This window comes from Myotis nattereri (assembly GCF_964212035.1).
Source record: "Myotis nattereri genome assembly, chromosome: 4".
In the NCBI taxonomy this organism is placed as follows: domain Eukaryota; kingdom Metazoa; phylum Chordata; class Mammalia; order Chiroptera; family Vespertilionidae; genus Myotis; species Myotis nattereri.
In genome coordinates, this window is record NC_138079.1 from 9,840,871 (window position 1) to 9,858,222 (window position 17,352).

The following is a 17,352-nucleotide window of genomic DNA, read 5'->3' on the forward strand; positions in this document are numbered from 1 at the left end:
TTTGTCTTAGAATGTCCATGTTTCTGAGTTAGTTGTAGTTTTTAAAAAATCCCTGACACATAATGGTCTCAAGTACGCACATTCCTAGTGAATTTTGAATACTGAAAATAGCCCAGGCTGTGCCCTTAAGCCAAGGTATGAAGCAAGATTTATTTTTAAACCCTTTCAAGAGTTCTGACCACAAGGTGGAGATGAGGGATAGAGGCCCAGCAAAGTGTTAAAATTATCATTTGAGTTTTCAGATTTGACAAGGTCTTTTAGGGTGGGTTTGAGGGGAGGTACAGTTCATGTTACTTTTCCAAAAAGGTATAAAGGGTGTGTCACTGTTCTCCAGGTACCAGCAACTTTGATTGCAGGAGAGGAAAGCTGCCCTCTGTGATAACCTGCTGTTGCCTTGCAGTGTGCAAAGCACTTTGCACATGACACAGCTACTAAAGCTTCCCAGTACTGAACTGGGTATTTCGTTCCTCCCACTTGACTCCTGCTAAGGTTTTTGGCCTTGTCTGCAGTGTGCCAGCCAGGCAGGAGGGTGCCAGCCGCCAGCCACCACAGGGGTCCCACCTGCACTGGAGACTGATGGAGCCTCTTCCACCCCCATCCTCCACTCTTCCAACAGCAGTTCTTCGGTGCTCACGCCAAGTGGGTGTCCATCCAGTCACGTCAGACACTACTGAGCAGAGACTCCCCAAGTTGTGATCACAAGACTGCCCCCACTTCAGACACCAAGAGAGCCGCACTTCTGCCTGGCCCACTGCAAATGAAGGACTCAGATTCAGCCATTCACTAGAATGACTCAAGAACTCAGGGAAACGTGTACAATAATAGTTTTATTGTAAAGGCTAGGACCCAGGAACAGCCAAATGGAAGAAGTGCACAGGGTGGGGAGCAGTTAGGGGGAGGTGGGCAGCGCTTCCTGGCACCTCACCTTCCTAGCAGGTGTTCACCAACCTGGAAGCTCCCTTGTTCGCCAGAGACCTATCATCTGGACATGATGGGTTAAATCATTGTCCAGCGTTTATTGAGCCATCCTGCCCCTTGTCCTTCCTTGGGGATCTCAGGGTGAGGCTGATGGATCTAGCCCTCTAATGTGAGGGCAACCAAGGCCAAAAGTCCCCTTCTTAGCATAAACTCAGGTTTGGGCCAAAGGGGCTTGTTATGAATACAAATCAGAAAATTCCATGGGTTTTAGGAGCTCAGTGCCAAGAACCAGGGACCAAGACCAATTTTTTCTTTTCTTTATTGGTGTCAGAGAGGAAGTGGGAGAGAGAATCATCAATGATGAGAGAGAATCATTGATTGGCTGCCTCCTGTACACCCCTGCCGGGGCTCAAGCCCGTAACCTGGGCACGTGCCCTTGACCGAAATCGAACCCAGGACCCTTCAGTCGCAAGCTGATGCTCTGCCCACTGAGCAAACTCGGCTAGGGCCCAAATATATATATATTTTTAATATATTTTATTGATTTTTTTACAGAGAGGAAGGGAGGGGTTCAGAGAGTCAGAAACATCAATGAGAGAAACATCGACCAGCCGCCTCCCGCACACCACCTACTGGGGATGTGCCCGCAACCAAGGTACATGCCCTTGACCGGAATCGAACCTGGGACCCTTCAGTCCACAGGCTGATGCTCTATCCACTGAGCCAAACCGGTCTGGCCCAAATATTTTTTATTACACCAACCCCTACCAAGTGAGATTCAAAGGAAAACTAAACTGAACTCTAATGTCAATGCATTTAAAACCTAGGAATCTGAATATGTATAAAACCAGAAGGCTCTCATTATAGTCTGACTAGTTTAAGAAGGCTGCCATTCTTCTATATTTTGAAGCAGGAATATTTTTATGGTGACGGCAATGCCCCCACCACATACAATCTGGAAGTAAAGATTTCAGGATTAAAAGGGTCTGTGAAAGTCTAGGGCAGCGGTTCTCCACCTGTGGGTCGTGACCCCTTTGGGGGTCAAATGACCCTTTCACAGGGGTCGCCTAAGACTATCGGAATACACATATATAATTACATATTGTTTTTGTGATTAATCACTATGCCTTAATTATGTTCAATTTGTAACAATGAAATTGGGAGTCACCACAACATGAGGAACCGTATTAAAGGGTCGCGGCATCAGGAAGGTTGAGAACCACTGCTCTAGAGTCTAATTGTCCACTTTATACTTTAAGTCAACAGTAGAGACTGAGGCCTAAATGCAGACAAAAGTCTTTCTACCAGGAAATCAAGTGGATTTTAATGCATATCTCCAACTTAATAGTGTTGATTGTTCTAAACAAATGACCAGACGGTCATGGTGTTTGCATGGAAATGGTGTTTTATTACTGTCACAGCAAAAAGTGCAAGAAAATGCCTGGCCTTAAGTGTTGGGCTGATTCTGTTGGAGAAAATGTAAGCGCTTTGCCGTCATGAGGGTAACGGTGACCTCCGTGTTGTGACATCAGGAGACGGAAACGTCGGCGACATGTTTTTCCTGTGCCGTGTGCCGCGCTGTGCTGCGGCGCTGACAAAACTTGTCCCAAAGGATTCAGATGAGAAGCAGCAGGAATCAGAACTATCAAAACCTCACCAGCACCCTTTAGTGGGATCCTTTATAACTGGTGGCCTGGAAGCACATGGCTTTCAGCGGTAACTGTGCGGCTGACATTGTTCATCATGAATGTATTCTGACTTTACCGGGTATCTGAAACTGCCCCGTGCCCTATAAATGTGACTTCATTCATTCTGTTGACATGCTAAGTAGGAAGGCATCCTGTGAATCCCATGTGTTTTTTCTCCTGAACTTTCCTGTAACCTAATATAACACATGCTTCTTTAAACGAAGCAATGCCCGCCCAGCTTGATATTTGTACCAAGATACAGCCTAGGAGTGAAAACTGTCAATGCAACATCATAGCTTCATTTGTGAGTCACTCGTTATACGTCAAGCACATTACAGTTAATTGCCTCAGTGGCCTCGTGAGGTAGAGGTAAGTGGAGGAACCTGAGGGAAGGGGGAGGTGAGAAATGGCTAGGGAATAGTGGGACCAGTGTTGGAAACCAGGGAGCTAGCTCAGCAGACTCCTCTCCTCGTTGAAATGCAGTCTCGCCCCCCCCACCCCACCCCCGCCCCAGTGAGATCCGAGGCTAACACACCTGCCCTCCTTTTGGAATCCACATCACCCTTGATGGGGTCAGGGGTGGAGGGAGGGAAATGGAGCAGCCGGCTGCGTTCGGATATCTCTCTCTTTGCCACCTCCTGCCCTGGGACTACCCCACCCCGGCGGTGGTTCTCCAGCTTCAGGGGCAGCAGGACGGCTCAGACCCCCACTGCGGGGCCCCACACCCAGACGTGCTCACTCACCTGGTCTGGGTCAGGGCCGGAGAAACTGCATTGCTCACAAGTTCCCAGGCAGTGCTGTCAGTCCTGGAATCACTTCGGAAGAAATGGACATAGGATCCCTCAGAACTTACAATAATCATCATCACTACCACTTATTTTTTAAAATATATTTTTATTGATTTCAGAGAAGGAGAGAGAGGGAGAGAGAGAAACATCAATGATGAGAGTCATTTTATTGGCTGCCTCCTGCACACCCCACACTGGGGATCGAGCCCACAACCTGGGCATGTGCCCTGACCAGGAATCGAAACGCGAATCGAACAGTGACCTCCTGGCTCACAGGTCAACACTCAACCCCTGAGCCACGCCCGACCGGGCTCACTACCACTTATTAAGCCTATTAAGGGGGTTCTGGCCTTCTTTGAGCCTCACGACTTGGAGATTGTGACGAAAGGAGTGTGCTTTAACACATTTTCAGGAGGGGATCCTCCTGCCAAACACCCAAAGCCCGTGGGCTCCAGGTTAAGAAAACCTGGTTTTTTATTTGCCAGAAACTTGATCTCATCAATTCTCACAACACCCAGATTAGAGATGAGGAAACTGAGGTCAAAAGATTCTTGAAACGAAAGGGTGTCACACAGCTGCCAAGTAGCAGAGCTAAGAGTCCAGGTGTAGCGTTAACACCGTTCATGTTTCTCAAAGCACAGAACAAGGGCCTCCTGCTTCAGCATCACCCGCGGGTGTTTCCAAGTGTGCATTCACCTTCTGTCCTGCCAACGCAGGGGAGCAGGGTTTGGTGGCTACGTTTCAATGAGCTCCCCAATAGCCATGAAACTACCTTCCCTATCTTATAGATCTGACAGTTTCATCATTCCTTTGGAAAAAATAATCTTTTTCTGACATTAAAGTATTTTTCTGACATACACCGATTATTTAAAAAAATCTGAAAACACTGGAAAATATTAAGATCACTTAAACCACCTGTGAATCTACCAGCTAATGAAAAACATTCTATTTTGCGACTTTTGCTTTCACTTTATATATGTGTGTGTGTATATATATATATATATATATATATATATATGAAGATATTTCCTCATACTATTCACAACAAAAAATTTTAACCTCTGGCCCTAGCTGACTTGGCTCAGTGGATAGAGCATCAGCCTGCGGACTGAGGGGCCCCATGTTTGATTCCGGCCAAGGGCATATGCCTGGGTCGCGGGCTCAATCCTCAGTAGGGGGTGTGCAGGAGGCAGCCGATCAATGATTCTCTCTCATCATTGATGTTTCCATTTCTCTTTCCTTCTCCCTTCCTCTCTGAAATCAATAAAGAAATATATATATATTTTAAATTTAACCTCTGTATTCTATTACAATGTAATCAGCCTATTGCTGAAGGCCCTTTCTGGGAGCAAAACACTTTTTCCAACTGTAGGGAGTTGGATGGGAAGTCAGTCCTCCATGGCGGTGGGGCCCAGGACCCCCAAGGAAGAGGTTCTGATGTGAAAAGTAGCAGGTCCTAGCAGTATGGCTCCGAGAGGAATGGGGGTGCAGGGGGGCTCCTGGAATCGAGTCAGGCCAGTGGACTTTAGAAGTTGCCTCTGATGCTTATTTAAGTTTTCCTTTTCTCTGATAGTCTCCGGAAACCTTCGAGCCCCTAGAACAGTGATGGCGAACCTATGACATTTTTTTGGTTGATTTTTTTGTTGTTGTTGTTAAATGGCATTTAAATATATAAAATAAATATCAAAAATATAAATCTTTGTTTTACTATGGTTGCAAATATCAAAAAATTTCTATATGTGACACGGCACCAGAGTTAAGTTAGGGTTTTTCAAAATGCTGACACGCCGAGCTCAAAAGGTTGGCCATCACTGCCCTAGAATCTCTAGCATCAGGTGTCCGTGGGACGAAGGGAGGGCCTCCATCAGGTTGGGTGTTTGAGGTTCTCGACTTCTAGGCCATTTCCTGACATCCTATCCTGTGTGTCATTACAATCTAGAATTCATCGGCTATTTCATATCATATTGTTTGAGAATGCAGTTTCATCCTATATTGGGTTGCTTTAGGGGAGCACTGTTTTAATGATTCCTCTTTTTGTAAAACTCCTATTGTTCTTTGAGGAGAGGGCCTCCCTTTGAAGACAAACCTTTCTCAGAGAATCTTATCCCACCAGAGTGGACAGCCGCTCGCACACGCCAAGGAAGAATCATTCCAAGTTCTCTTGGTTTCCTGCCACTCCCAAGGGCCAGGCCCTGGAGCTGTCCAGGGTTTTGTTTCTTGCCCTTCCTGTTCCTGGCCCCTTTCATCATCGCACCAAGAGGCAGCGGCGGGTAGGAAAGACGGGGAAACGGACTTTGGAGCCGGACTGGCTGGGTTTGAGTCCCAGCCCTAGCAGCGGCTGCTGTGTGACCTTGAGCAAGTCCAATAACCTTTCTGGGCCTCAGTTTCCCCATCTGTCACCTGGGAATGGAAATAAGAGGGTAGCTAAGTACCTGGTTAGGCGACTTTGAGGATTTAATCATCTTTGTGAAAGCACTTATAACAGTGCCTGGCCAAGAGAGAGAGAGAGCGAAAAAGAACCTTTGGGTTCCCACATTTCCACCATAAAAGGACTTTGAAGTTCGGTTATTTTCTCCTCCGCACTTTTGCTTCTGTAAAGATTACCCTGGCATCATGAATGCAGGGTCCCGGGGGAGGAGGGGGTGGGAAGAGCGCTCCCTGAGCTGTGAGGGGGGTGCCTCGTCTTGGCTCTGCCCTTAAGCGGCTGTGTGACCTTCGCTAAGTTCACTGACTTCTCTGGCCTCAGTGTGGGCCTTCAGTGAATAACTCCGTGCCTTGGTATTCTATGAATGGCATTCCCGCTCTGCACGCAGGTCAGTGAGCTGGCTTCCTCGTATGCAGACTGGAAAAGTATGAATGGCACGTCCATTCAGCACCCGAGGGTGGCCGCTGGGAGAGCACGGGCGGTCGGGATCCCCTGCCTCGGGGACACGGAGGCACCCCAATGTCCGCGAGGGTCCGCACCCCTTCCTTCAGAGTCTGGGCGCTGCCATACCCGCCCCCCCGCCCGAAGGCGCTGGCTCAGCGTTGCTGGGAACCCCCTTCTGTCGGGACAGTTCCTGGGGGGCGGCTCCGGAGGACACAGGAACCTTGGATCCAAAGGCCCAGCCGCTCGGTGCAGGCGAGAGCTAATGGGAGCCGCGTCCACCCCTCTCGGCCGGGCCGTGTGGCCGCCTCCCATCTCTGTTGGGGGGCTGGGGGGGGCGTCCTCACCGCGGCAGGGCCACCCCCTTCCTCCGGTGCACGCGATGGGTGTCCCTGGCCGCGCGCCCCTCCCACCCGCCCTCCCTCCTGGCTGCCATGGAAACCCGCCTCCTGGGTCTGGGCCGGAGCCTCCGGCGAGAGCGGCCCGAGCCCCCTCCCCCGGGCCAGCCCCCCGCTCCCCATTGGTCCTCGGGGAACCGCTGCGGGGCGCCTGGGTCCCTGCGGCCAAGCCCCGGCCCGGCGGAGAGCGGGGTTCGCCGCCGCCGCTGTCGCTCCAGTCGCCGCCCCTGGCAGCGGGGGAGCCCGGGTGCCCCCAGCGCAGTGACACCCCCGCCCCGCCCGCCGCGCAGCCCGCAGCCCCGCGGAGCCGGGAAGGTAAGGCAGGGCCGCGGGGCGCGCAGCCAGCACCCCACCCCGCGCTGCCCCGCCGGCTGCAGACCTGGGGCTCGGAGGGTCTCCGGTCCTCGCCGTGACCCAGGGGCCCCGGGAGACGCACTCCTGGCGCGAGGAGGGCCGCGTCGGGGTCGGGAGAAGGCGAGGGGCTCCTGGGGGCGCCCCTCCCAGGCCCATCGGGAGAGAGGGCGTTAGGCGGGAGGCGGCGTGTGCTCGCGCGCGGGGCCCGAGCCTGCGTGGCGCCCACGGGGATGTGCGCGCGTGGCCCCGCGTCCCGGTCTGCGCGGCGCCCGCGTCTGAGTCGCGCCGCACGTGAACTTGGGGGCCGCTGCGCCCGGGCCGGACCCCCTGGCGCGCGCACCCGCGTCTGCAGCTTTGTCGCGGGGGCTGGAGGCTGTGAGGCCCGGGCTGGCGGCGAGGACGGCGGCTCAGGGGGGGACCTGCCACCGCGCCGCACCCCGCGACGCCCCCTGAAGACAGGCAGCAAAGTGAGCCAGCGCCCGGTCTCCTCCGCGCGGGCGTCTTTGCAGGAATAGTAGGAGCTCCGACTCGGCGCCAGGACAGGCAAGGGCAGAGATCCCAGCAGGGGCTTTAAGATGCCATTTCCGATCGGCTTCGTGTGCCCGGTGCCCGACGCGGCATCTGGGCAGGTGGAGAGGTCAAGGCCGCCGAGGACATTGCCGGAGCCTCACCGGGCAGCGGAGATTCCGCTCCCTGCGCCTGGCCTTCCCGGTCCGCTCCCCTCCGCCTCCCTCCCTGCCCCCTCCCTCCGCCTCCAGCCCCGCGCCCCACGGCGTCCTCCCGAGTTCAGGAGACAAGGGGACTCTGTTCGCCTCGCCCTGCCCAGCCCTCTTCCTCGGGCCGCGTCAAAGTCGGAGCGAAGGAACCGCGTTCGCGGCTCTTCCCCGCGCAGCTCAGACAAGTTTGGAAATTCAACAAATCGCCTCTGCACTCGAGGCCGCGGGACTCCAAAAGGGAAACAAACAAAACCAGACCGAAAAGCCTATCCGCAGCCAAGCCAAGATTTCAAAGGGGCATCTGAAACGAGCGTGTGTTTATGGCGATATGGTGTTTTCTGGGGGGGGCGGGGGGGGGGTTGTTTTTTGCTAAAAAAATATGTATCCCTCAGGCTTGCATCATCAGTATTCAACGTGATTCACAGAAGCGCTTCAAAAGATGGTTTCTGTTAGTGTTGCAAAAGCACTTCTGATTTTTGGGTTGCCATGGTAACTGAAGAAGTCGCCCTGCACGGTGGCGACGCCGCCGCCTGGCTGGATTCCGGAACTGTTCTTGAAGAGATCTCCTCTTGGCCCCTTAAGTTACCATGGTAACAATGACTGAGCTTACAAGATCCTTGCTTCTTTTCCTGAAAGTGCTAAAAGCCCCCGGCGTGTTGTTGTTCTAAATTTTATTTTTTTCGGAGTTTGCAATGTGTAAGACAGATCTTCCCTCTCAGACAGCTGAAAATAAACAGCCCCCCAGCCAGCCAGTCCTGGGCCAGCTCTGTGCCCACTCCCTGCACTAACCTCACTGCAGCCCAGAAGGGAGAAGGCAGTGCTTGATGGGAAAGGAATCCTGGCCTGCCCTCACATCTCCCTCCCGTTTAGCATTCACTTGGAATCCTAAGTAGCCTTCTAATTAGGAGATGGGGCCTGTGGGTGGGGGTCCCCGAGAGAGGCTCCTGGGGAAAAGCTACATCCAACTCTCTATGGACTAGTGTTTCCTGTGCTGTTGAGTTTGCCCAGCAAAGCCCTCGGCGTATTTTTGGCTTGACCGCTGTTCGGTGGTAAGCCTGGAAAAAGCTTCAGAGAGGCCTCCCTGTGTTCGGAAGAAATGTGGATTGCATATTTAGTTCGCGGTATGTGCTTTTTTCCTAATAACTAACCTACATTTAAAATAAAGGCAGGTTTGTGTAAAATCTAACTTTCCCAGATAGGCCTTAGAGCCCTCGGTGCTCTTGGCTTAACCATAGATTTTCCGTTAAAATGGATTAACTGGGGGGTAAAAGTGGGGAGGAAGTATAGCTACCATTCAAATACTTTAATTAGCAGATGTTGTGCCATTAAAGAACCATCATTCTTTACACAGCCGTAATTCCTGAGCAATGAATCCTATAAATCAATTTTATACATTGGTAACATATGATTGGAAAATTTGAATACCCCTAGACTTACAGTTTTAAAAGAAGAAAAGCTTTTGTCTTAGTAGGTTAAGATATTCAGCCAAATACATAGTTCCATTTTGAGAAACTCAAGAATTAAAATATTGTGAAATCCAACTTTATTCTTTGAATCTCATTATAATATTTCTCCAGGGAGTCAGGAGCCTTAAGTCATTGGCTGATTTTCTTTCAGTTGTTGAAAGGACAAACTTCATAAAATTACTCTCATTGTGGGCTCGATCCCCAGTAGCGATGTGCAGGAGGCAGCCAATCAATGATTCTCTCTCATCATTGATGTTTCTGTCTCTCCCTCTCCCTTTTTCTCCAAAATCAATTAAAAAAATTACCCTCATTCTATTGTTGTCATTTCTTATTGTCCTTCTAGCAAAAGTTCTCTAGAATTGAAGTTATAAATATTAAGAGAAGGAAATATTCAAATTACTTATGAAGACAATAGTCTACAATTTGAATTAAGCAGGCCACAGCTTTTAAATTATTTTCTCTCAAGAACTTCAAAGATAGCTCAGCCATTATTTTAAGCATCCCAAGGAATATTAACCAATTTTACAGATGGATGAGTTTCGGTCAAAAGACTGAAGTCATTTTGGCTAACCACTTGGAAAATTAAAAGGCAAAAATACATGCACGTCAGCCAAGACTTAGAGAGCATGGAGACGGGAAGAGAGACAGGGTGGGGATGGCAGGAAGAATTTATGATCACAGAGAAAAATAAAGCCAAAGGGGAAAAGCGTCCTGAGTGAGAGGAAACTCACAGATTAAGGGAAAGGGAGTGAAACAGAAAAAGTCCCGTGTAAAGAGAGTTGCACAGAAAAGAGAAAGAAGGAAAGAGGAAAGGAAGAGAAGAAGAAAGAAAAAGAAAGAAACCCAAGTTGGAGAACAGAAAGCTAAAAAGGACTCTGCTCTTAATCTTCCTTGAAGAACACAGAAATAGACACTTTTCCAGAAAGCCTCCATCCCCCATTCAGCCACGTCCTCTGACGCCGGGCGTGCCCGGGGACTTGAGTGGCAGATGGAAGTGCGTGGCTCACTGCTCCCATGGCAGTGGAGTGGGTCGGATAGCTTCCCCGTCTTTGCCAAACCAGCTGCTCCCTAGACCTCCCTCTTTCCAAGCCTTATGCCACCAAGAAAGCTTTCTACGTCTCTCTTTGTCGGGACCGTTTAGTTGGGATAATTTATAGACACACTTGATTATGTAATTGCATTTTTTTTTTTGCTTTAAATGGAAAGTTTTTACTTTTAAAAAGTTGCTTAGTTGTTGAAATAATGCATTCATCTAATTTTATGAAGTAGAGCACATTAAAAGATGCTAACAAAAACAACAGTTCCCTCCTTGGAAACAATCACTTTCTGTTCTTACCTGCTGGACAATTTACCCCCCTATTTCCAAATAATTTGCTTAGATGGCTGGTCCCTGATTCGATTTTAGACAGAAGCTATCGACTTTCCCTTATTATAGGGGAGGACATAGCTCTCTTATTCCACTCCTTCCAACTTTTCTCCCTTTAGTTTTGCAACGTGGTCTGTGGGAAGAAACCAGGCAGAGCACCATTAGCACAACCCTTTATTTGAAGACGCCAGGCACCGGAAAGCTACCAGGAGCATCTCATTTTAGCCAGAGCAGCCAACATTCAGCGAGTTTCAGCAACAGTTGGTCAAGCGTGGCTCTTGGAAGAGGGAGGACCTGTTCTTGCAGATTAGCAGCTGTTGTTTGGGTGGTTTGGATTTTAGACAGGAAAAAAGAAACAGATTTGGGGGTTGAGTGTTGAGCTGAGTGTTGAGTTAGGATGGTGAGGAAGACAAGGGCCCTCCAGAGGGGAGCTTCAGTTCCCCAGGCTGGTCAGTTCTGTTCTAGCCCTGGCATGGCTTTCTGAGACTTCCCTTCCCTTCTGCACTGAGTCCCTGCTTGGCCTGTTTTCTGCTTTTCCTTTCTTGGTTTAAGCCTTCATTTTATGGAGCCTCCACTTCAGTCAGGGGTGGCACCCTCGCATCGCGTAGGGTGGGAGTGAGGCAGAAAGTAGGGGAAATGAGTTCTTTTCTGTCCTCCTTTCTAGCAGCATCGTCCAGTGGGATTGCCTGTGGCAGGCAGAGCTCTGGCTCACGGGGTCGGGCGGGTGTCAAAGCAGCTGCCTGTGTGTGTGGGAAGTGCAGGCTCTGAGGTCAGACGGGCTAGACTAGCCATCAAGATGCTATGCCCTACTGTACGACATTGGACAAGTTACCACGCCCTTTCTGAATTCAGTTTCTTCATCGCAGGCACCTTTCAGGGCTGTTGTAAGGATTAAAGAAAACCTGTCTAAAGTAATTGGAACAAAATAAGGATAGCTATTCTTAGTTAAGAATGCTTTTGGCTGCACGTAATCAAAGAACCTTTCTACTCAGATAAAAGAAGGGCATTTTCTTGGAGAGGAGGAAGTCTAGACAGGTGTATTAGTCAGTTAACTCTGCTATAACAAAATACCAGAGACCAGGAGGTGGAAACAACAGAAATTTATTCTCTCACAGTTCTGGAGGCTGGACGTCTGAGATCAGGGTGCCTGCATGGTTGGTTCTGATGAGAGCTCTCTTTCTGGCTTGCTGATGGCCACCTTTTTGCCTTGTCCTCATATTGTAGAGAGACAGAGAGAAGGAGAGAAGAGAGGGGGAAGCACCCTAGCTCTCTGGTTTCTTCTTATAAGGGCACTAATGCCATCATGAGGGCCCCACCTTCATCATCCAAGCTAATCTAAACCTAATTAACCCCAAAGGCCCCATTTCCAAATTCCACTTTGGGGGTTCAAGTCCTCAACATATGAATTTGGGGGAACACAATTCATACATAGTAACAGGCCAGTGATTTTCAACCGGTGTGCCACAAGAATATTTAAAACATGCAATACCTGCCAGTTTAGTCAGGGTCACTGACCTCTTTTTCCTTATTGTCAAATACAATAATGACAGCAGCCAACACAACAGTAGCCGTCCAGTGTGAATGAATCAAAATTATATCTATTTATTTGGTCAGATCAGCAAAAATATATTTTGTGGTATGCCACAGAATTGTAGTGATCAGTTTATGGGTGCCATGAGGTGAAAAAGGCTGGAAATCCCTGTAATAGGCGACTGATAACTTTGTTTTAACTGCTCTGAAGGCTTGGGTTATTCCTGCTTTTTACTCTGTCATCCTTCCTTTTGCTGTCATATTTCTCACGTCTTGGTCTTTAGGTGGTGTTCCACAGAAGAAGAAAGGGGAAGGGCTATGCTCATTTTAAATATCCCATTTTATGAGGAGAAACCAAGATGGCGGCATAGGTAAACACCAGAGATTGCTGCCTCACACAACCACTTCAAAAATACAACTAAAAGACTGAATGGACATCACCCAGAACCACAGGAAGGCTGGCTGAGGGGAAATTCTAGAACTAGAAGGAAAGAGAAAAGCATACTGAGACTCAGAGGAGGCACAGTGCCGAAGTAAAATACAAAGGTGTGGAGGTGCGCGCAAAGCGGGCTGGCGGCTGAGGGCGCGGTTGTCTGTTTCAATCGGGAGGGAGTCTCAGGCTCTGAGCTCCAGATCCGGGTGAGTCTCTAGGGACCCAGACTCAAACGGGAGAAGCGGGACTGTCTGGCATCGGTTGGAACTCGAGGGCAGCTTTCTCTCTGAGGTTTGCAGCGGTTGCTGGGACACTGAGAGGCAGAACCTCTGGGGACAGGACTGAGAGCAGCCATAACTGCTCGCTCGACCCGCCCTGTTGATCCAGTTGATCCCGTGGATCCCATGGGACCCTCCCCGCCCAAGCCCTGCAGGGAGGCTTTTGCTAGATAGCCTCAGGCAAAGGCTAGATTAGCACCTCCCTAGAGGACAGAAGTTCTCCCACTGCAGACACAGCTGATTCTCACAGCCAATTGGCCTGGAGGTCAAATCACCCCCAGTATTACCTACAACAATCAAGGCTTAACTACAACAAGACTGCGCACAAAAACCACTAGGGGGTGCACCAAGAAAGCATAAAAAATGCAGAGACAAAGAAACAGGACACAAATGTCAGAAATGGAGGATATAGAGTTCAAAACCACACTTTTAAGGTCTCTCAAGAACTGTCTAGAAGCCGCCGATAAACTTATTAAGGCCCTCGAAAAGACTGGTGAGACCGCCGATAAATATAGTGAGATCCTCAAGAAATCTAATGAGACCCTCGATGTTGTGATAAAGAACCAACTAGAAATTAAGCATACACTGACTGAAATAAAGAATATTATACAGACTCCCAACAGCGCAAAGAATATTATACAGAGGAGCGCAAGAATCAAGTCAAAGATTTGAAATGCGAAGAAGCAAAAAACACCCAACCGGAAAAGCAAAATGAAAAAAGAATCCGAAAATACGAAGATAGTGTAAGGAGCCTCTGGGACAGCTTCAAGCATACCAACATCAGAATTATAGGGGTGCCAGAAGAAGAGAGCGGGCAAGATATTGAAAACCTATTTGAAGAAATAATGACAGAAAACTTCCCTAACTGGTGAAAGAAATAGACTTACAAGTCCAGGAAGCACAGAGAACCCCAAACAAAAGGAATCCAAAGAGGACCACACCAAGACACATCATAATTAAAATGCCAAGAGCAAAAGACAAAGAGAGAATCTTAAAAGCAGCAAGAGAAAGAAACTCAGTTACCTACAAGGGAATACATATACGACTGTCAGCTGATTTCTCAACAGAAACTTTGCAGGCCAGAAGGGAGTGGCAAGAAATATTCAAAGTGATGAATACCAAGAACCTACAACCAAGATTACTTTATCCAGCAAAGCTATCATTCAGAATTGAAGGTCAGATAAAGAGCTTCACAGATAAGGAAAAGCTAAAGGAGTTCATCACCACCAAACCAGGATTATATGAAATGCTGAAAGGTATCCTTTAAGAAGAGGAAGAGGAAGAAAAAGGTAAAGATACAAATTATGAACAACAAATATGCATCTATCAACAAGTGAATCTAAGAATCAAGTGAATAAATTATCTGATGAACAGAATGAACTGGTGATTATAATAGAATCAGGGACATAGAAAGGGAATAACAAGCCAAGGGCACACCTGGTGAGTGCTTGTGTGGTACAGGCCGCAGACGTGCTGGGCTCACAGGAGAGAGGAATGAGTGCGGGGGGGCGGGGGGGGGGGGAAGGGGTGTGGGAGATGAGGGAAGAGACTGGACAAAAATCGTGCATCTATGGATGAGGACAGTGGGTGGGGAGTGAGGGCAGAGGGTGGGGTGGGAACTGGGAGGAGGGGAGTTATGGGAGGAAAAAAGAGGAACAAATGTAATAATCTGAACAATAAAGATTTAATTAAAAAAAATATCCCATTTTATCAGGATCAGAAGTTAGTTAGAAACCCCTTCCGAGGTCTCATTGTCCAGAACGGTGCCTCCTGGCCAGCTCTAGCTGTGAGGGAGAAAGAGGGCTTGGGATTTCCAGCCTTTATAACAGGAGACAGCAAGGAAGGAAGAAGAGAGTTAGCAAACGCGTTGAGTGAGCCAGCCTACAATGTCTGCCATGCCATCACTTATTTAAAAAAGTACTTTTATTGATTTCAGAGAGGAAGGGACAGGGAAGGAAAGAGAGAAACATCAATGATGAGAGAGAATCATTGATCGGCTGCCTCCTGCACATGTGCCCTGACCAGGAATTGAACCGTGACTTCCTGGTTCATAGATCGACGCTCAACCACCGAGCCATGCCAGCTGGGCCACACCATCACTTATTGAGAGGGTGGCATTATGCTCATTTGTCAGGCATGCCTGGTTCACACCTGCCATCCCAGTGTTATTATTAATAGTACCTCCTCCTCCCCTTGAAAGTGTCCTGGTTTGAATGACAAATTCTCTGTTCATCTACTTGTTGAGCAGTAGCTACATATTGTAGGCCCTCAGTAAACGGTTATTAATAAGGAGGATAAAATGCAACCGTCATGTAAATAACAAGCCAAGGGCACACCTGGTGAGTGCTTGTGTGGTACAGGCCGCAGACGTGCTGGGCTCACAGGAGAGAGGAATGAGTGTGAATTGGCAAACGAGTTGGGGTGAGCTGGTTTGGATGGAGATGAAGCATGAGGGGGAAATGTAACACCAGGCATGAAAGATAAATGGGTTGGGCACCGTTTGAAAGAATGAAAAAGTACAGTTTCTGTGCCAGGGACTTTTCTTGGAAAGACTAACAACAGGCAAGTTTTACTGCTGCCTTTGTTTGAGTGGGGAACATTTTGTAACATGGGTTCAATGCTGAGATATGATGTGGCCTAAGCGCATTCTGAGGACTCATGGCACAAAATAAAAAGCCATTGATATTTATTAAGCCAAATATATACTTTTTTCTTTTGCCATCACAAACAACTTATCACAGAAAGTTTGCATGTGAGGAGAACAATGATTTTCTAAATTATTCTCTTGTGAAACATGTAGGAAAGTGCGACCTAGAGCTCTTCTACTAATGAAGTCCTCTTTGGTCAGAAGAAAATATTTACATTTTCTAAATTTTCTTTTGAGTTGATATCAAATAAAAATATTTACTTAGCTGTTTGTTTATTTATTTTTTTCCTAGCTTGGTTTTTAAATCCCAACAATTAGTTTTAGAGATTCATTCATTCTGTTGGGATGTTTGGTGGGCTAGCATAGTGGAAAGACATAAAGATACTTGGTTCTAATCTTGTTCTTTCCACTAACTAGTAGGTCTGTCTCTCTTTTAAAAAAAAAATATTTTTTTTTATTGATTTCAGAGAGGAAAGGAGAGAGATAGAAACATCAATGATGAAAGAGAATCACTGATTGGCTGCCTCCTGCACACTCCTTACTGGGGATCGAGCCCACAACCTGGACATGTGCCCTGACCTGGAATTGAACTGTGACCTCCTGGTTCATAGCTCGACGCTCAACCACTGAGCCACACCAGCTGGGCACCAGTAGGCTTCTCTTACCTCCCTTCATCTGTTTTTCAAACACAACATGAGAGATTAAACAACCCTGTGGGACCCACCCCTCTGCACTCTGAGAGTCCAGGAATGTGCTTGGGTCATCAAGGGAAACTATGAAACAGCCAATCTGCTTGCAGCCCCGGTTGGTTTGGTTTAGGGATGTGTAAGAAGCAAGAGGAAAACTCAGACCAGGCCATGAAACGCTTGAATGTCCAGCTTGTCCATCTGTCTGGTGGTCCGGGGTATCCAGAGAGCTCTCCTCCAATACCGTATTTCAAATGAATCTACTCTTCCCTATCAGCTTCGTTCTCTCTCCAGTTTGTGCATCCATACATAGTAACTGGGAATACGAGGGTGTGGGGTGATCTTAACCTTGGTCTTTAATGACACCTCTTTGCTCCTGGTGACCCTTCCTAATTCTCCCCCTGCTGCCTTCCGAGCCTCCGCCTTTTCTGGGTGAATAGAGAGAAGAGAACATCACGGTGATGTTACAGTGGGGTCTGAAGGTTAAGGAAGACAAGGAACAAGTGTGTTCCTGGTAGGCCAAGCTGGGGACTAACGCTACCCAGGCACGAAAGGCTATTTTATGATAGGCAAGGTAAACTTGAGGCATAAATCGTATAATTGATTCAGGTCTCAGAACTTGCCTTCAGGGCTGGGTATTTGAGGAGAGAGGGACTAGGATGCCCTGGAGCCCTGAGTAAACACCAACTCCCCAGAGGTGGGATTTAATTCACTGCTAATTCGTGTTGGTTTTGGCTCCCCTGGGGAAGAGTAAACACAAGGCAGGCAAGGAGCAGGGACAAGGTCAAAGGCAAGTGCATGGCGTGTGTATTTGTAGAGCTGTTTGTGAGGAATGGAGACGTGCAAAGGAGGTCTTGAAAATAGAGCAGGATTATTTCCTATAAAATAAATAAAGCAAATTCTGCTGCAAGCTACTGACACCCTAAAATAAAATAAGAGAAACGGAGCCTCTTTGACGCTCACTGTGCTCATGTTAATCTCACTAGCCCTCCAAGGACAGCCATAATTGGGTGGTTTTTATTGTCTGTGGGTTGGAGCAACTGCTGGTGTGTAAACATTCTGTCGCTCGCGATTCAAATAAGCTTCTTAGGAGTGTCTGTCCACATTCGCGGCGTGCTTCGCCGGCACACAACGGGGCGTTTCATCGAACCCACCGACGTTTGGTGCAGACGTTTTCTAGCCGGGGGAGCTCCGGGGAGGGGCCCTCGCAATAAGCCT

The 17,352-nt window shown here is 48.4% G+C and overlaps 1 protein-coding gene across 1 annotated transcript in view; it reads left to right on the forward strand.

The window, feature by feature from the left end:
• The first annotated feature begins 6,840 nt into the window (after positions 1 to 6,840).
• NIM1K (NIM1 serine/threonine protein kinase) overlaps positions 6,841 to 17,352 on the forward strand; it is a 34,745-nt gene continuing 24,233 nt past the window's right edge. The window contains exon 1 of the mRNA XM_081089412.1: positions 6,841 to 6,973. The gene's annotated coding sequence lies outside the window, so the exon portion shown is untranslated. The remainder of the gene's footprint in view (positions 6,974 to 17,352) is intronic.